This window comes from Tarenaya hassleriana, unplaced genomic scaffold (assembly GCF_000463585.1).
Source record: "Tarenaya hassleriana unplaced genomic scaffold, ASM46358v1 Cleome56, whole genome shotgun sequence".
Lineage (NCBI taxonomy): Eukaryota > Viridiplantae > Streptophyta > Magnoliopsida > Brassicales > Cleomaceae > Tarenaya > Tarenaya hassleriana.
Window position 1 is genome coordinate 426,980 of NW_010968188.1, and position 3,612 is coordinate 430,591.

At 49.0% G+C, this 3,612-nt stretch overlaps 1 pseudogene; it reads left to right on the forward strand.

Moving 5' to 3' along the window:
• LOC109116023 overlaps nt 1-3,496 on the forward strand; it is a 4,779-nt pseudogene extending 1,283 nt beyond the window's left edge.
• Nucleotides 3,497-3,612: the final 116 nt, after the last annotated feature.

Below are 3,612 nucleotides of genomic sequence, written 5' to 3' on the forward strand. Positions count from 1 at the left end.
GGGTACACTTGTTACCGTTGTGGTCAACCTGGCCACTTCGCTAACCAGTGCACCGGAGACGTAGCTGCTTCCAGCCAGCAGGGAGCCAGACCTCCACGCCCTCAGCCACCACGTAGAGGGGGTGTAGCGCCACGGGTATATGCACTTGCTGCAGAGGAAGAAGTCCTGGGGGACGAGACTTACTTTGCTCAGGAGACAGTCACCATCGATGCTGTGGTCGAGGGTGACCCCGAGCAGTTAGACGCTGCTACCATCACAGGTATCATACATCTTCATGATACTGCATGCCACGTTTTGTTTGATACGGGAGCTACACATAGCTTCCTAAGCTTGAGTATGGTAGAGAAGTTGGATGTGATGGATATGGACACGATTGAGAGATATAGAGTACACACTCCCTCGGGAGAGATTCTGCCAGTGACAGGGGTGTTACGTGGGATTCCTCTAATACTCTGTGGAAGGAATCTCTTAGCTGATCTGATTATAGTGCCTATTCAGGGTTATGATCTGATATTGGGAATGGATTGGCTGACCGTGCATCAGGCACATATTGACTGCCGCCGGAGAGTTATTCAGTTTGCAGATGCGGCAGGGAAGTTTGAGTTCCTGGGGGATAGAGCACGGAATCCTTTCCCAATCATATCAGCGTTCCGGGCCAGCCGAATGATTCAGAAGGGAGATGAGGCGTTTCTCGTGGTAGTGACAGCTATCAAGGAGTCTGAGGTGAGGTTGGATGAGACGTCTGTGGTTCGTGAATTCCCCGACGTCTTTCCGGAGGATTTGCCAGGGTTACCACCGGAGAGAGAGGTGGACTTCTGTATTGATGTGATTCCAGGTACGGAACCGGTATCTAAGACTCCGTACCGGATGGCTCCATCAGAGATGGCAGAATTGAAGAAGCAATTGAATGAGTTGATGGAGAAGGGATTCATTCAGCCGAGTGTTTCGCCTTGGGGAGCGCCCGTGCTATTCGTCAAGAAGAAGGACGGTAGCATGCGATTGTGCATTGACTATCGAGGACTTAATCAGGTAACCATTAAGAATCGGTATCCATTGCCAAGGATTGATGAGTTACTTGATCAGTTGCAGGGTGCACAGTGGTTCTCGAAGATAGATTTGCGCTCGGGATACCATCAGATTTGTGTGAAGGTCGGGGATGTGCAGAAGATGGTTTTCCGTACACGGTATGGACATTTTGAGTTCGTCGTTATGCCTTTTGGACTGACGAACGCTCCTGCGGTATTTATGCATTTGATGAACCGTGTATTTATGGAATACCTCGATGAGTTTGTCATCATCTTCATTGATTTCATATTGATCTACTCACCGGATCGACGCAGCCATGAGAAACACTTGCGTAAGGTATTGCAGCGCTTGAGGGAGCAGAAGTTGTATGCGAAGTTTAGCAAGTGTGCTTTCTGGTTTGATGAACCGTGTATTTATGGAATACCTCGATGAGTTTGTCATCATCTTCATTGATTTCATATTGATCTACTCACCGGATCGACGCAGCCATGAGAAACACTTGCGTAAGGTATTGCAGCGCTTGAGGGAGCAGAAGTTGTATGCGAAGTTTAGCAAGTGTGCTTTCTGGTTGCATGAAGTTGGATTTCTGGGCCATGTGATTTCGGCTCAGGGTGTACAAGTGGATCCGGCAAAGATTGAGGCTGTGATGGAGTGGAGGACGTCTACCAATGCCACAGAAATCCGCAGTTTCTTAGGACTGGCAGGGTACTACAAGAGATTTGTCGAGGGTTTCGCCAAGTTGGCGAAACCAACGACCAAATTGACGGGGAAGAATATGCGGTTTGATTGGACACCGGAGTGTGAAGCGAGCTTCGTAGAGCTCAAGAGGCGACTCACGACCGCACCCATACTGGCATTACCACGGCCAGGTATTCTCTATGAGGTTTATACCGATGCGTCGAGACTAGGCTTGGGTTGCGTATTGATGCAGGAAGGACATGTGATTGCATACGCATCCCGACAGCTGAGGAAACATGAGGAGAATTATCCGAAGCACGATTTGGAGCTGGCAACAGTGGTACATGCGTTGAAGATTTGGAGATCCTATCTATATGGAGAGAAAGTTAGGCTCAACACCGAACACAAGAGCTTAACCTATGTGATATCGCAGAAGGATCTGAATCTTCGACATCGTAGATGGATTGAGTTAATAGCTGATTATGACTTGGAGATTGCATATCATCCGGGCAAGGCGAATGTGGTCGCAGATGCCTTGAGCTGGAAGAAGATCCTATCAGCTATTCAGGTACTCTCATCTTCGCAGGAGAACATAGCTGAATTATCCGCTATGTTAGGACATATGGAGATTGAGGAGGATCATGATTTGAGCTTGAAGAGACGTGTGATAGCGGGACAGAGTCATGATCCGGACTTGCAGAAGATTATTGATGAGATTAGCAGATATGGTGAGAAGGGGTATCAGATGGATGAGGAGCATGCCTTAAGGCTCCATCAGCGACTTCGTGTACCGGCAGATCTTGAGCTGAGACAGGACATCTTGCGAGAGGCTCATCAGTCTCGATTGGCTATACATCCGGGAGCCAACAAGATGTATCAGGGTTTGAGACAGTGGTATACATGGCCAGGCATCAAGAGAGATGTCACAGACTTTGTAGCCCATTGCTTGGTCTGTCAGCAGGTGAAAGCGGAGCGACAGATGCCCAGTGGGAAGTTACAACCGTTGGAGATTTCGGAATGGAAGTGTGACTCGATTGCGATGGATTTTGTTGTTGGATTACCGACGACCCCAGCGAAGAAGAATGCTATTTGGGTGGTCGTCGATCGATTAACGAAGTCCGCACATTTCATTCCGATCCGACAGGAGTATACAGTGGAAAAGCTGGCACAAATATACATCGATGAGATTGTTCGCTTGCATGGGGTTCCGAGTGAAATCATTTCAGATCGTGATCCTCGGTTTACCGCGCGACTATGGGGCGCCATTGAGAGCGCGATGGGGACTCAGCTGAGGATGAGTACTGCTTATCATCCTCAGACATACGGACAATCGGAGCGAACCATCCAGACGCTCGAGGATATGTTGAGAGCGTGCATTCTGGAATGGGGAGTTCCATGGGATAGGTACCTGACAATGTGCGAGTTTGCGTACAACAACAGCTACCACGCCAGCATACGTATGCCACCTTACGAGGCCTTATACGGACGGCCTTGTAAGACGCCTTTGTGTTGGACGGAGATCGGAGAGCGACGTATCTTTGGACCTGAGATTGTGGAAGAGACGACAGAGGTTATCTGCAAGATCAAGGTCAATCTGAAGGTCGCACAGGATTGTCAGAAGTCTTATGCGGACCAGAGAAGGAGAGACTTTACAGTAGAGGTGGGCGATTTTGTATTCCTCCGAGTACAGGTAATTAGAGGGCATACGCGGTTTGGAAAGACGGGGAAGCTCAAGCCGCGTTACATAGGTCTGTATCCTGTGATTGCGAAGGTCGGGGCTGTAGCATACTGATTGGACTTACCTCCAGAGCTCGGTCGCATCCATGATGTATTCCATGTATCTATGTTGCGGAAGTACATCGCGGATCCTTCGCATATATTGCAGCCACAGGAGATTGAGCTTACCAG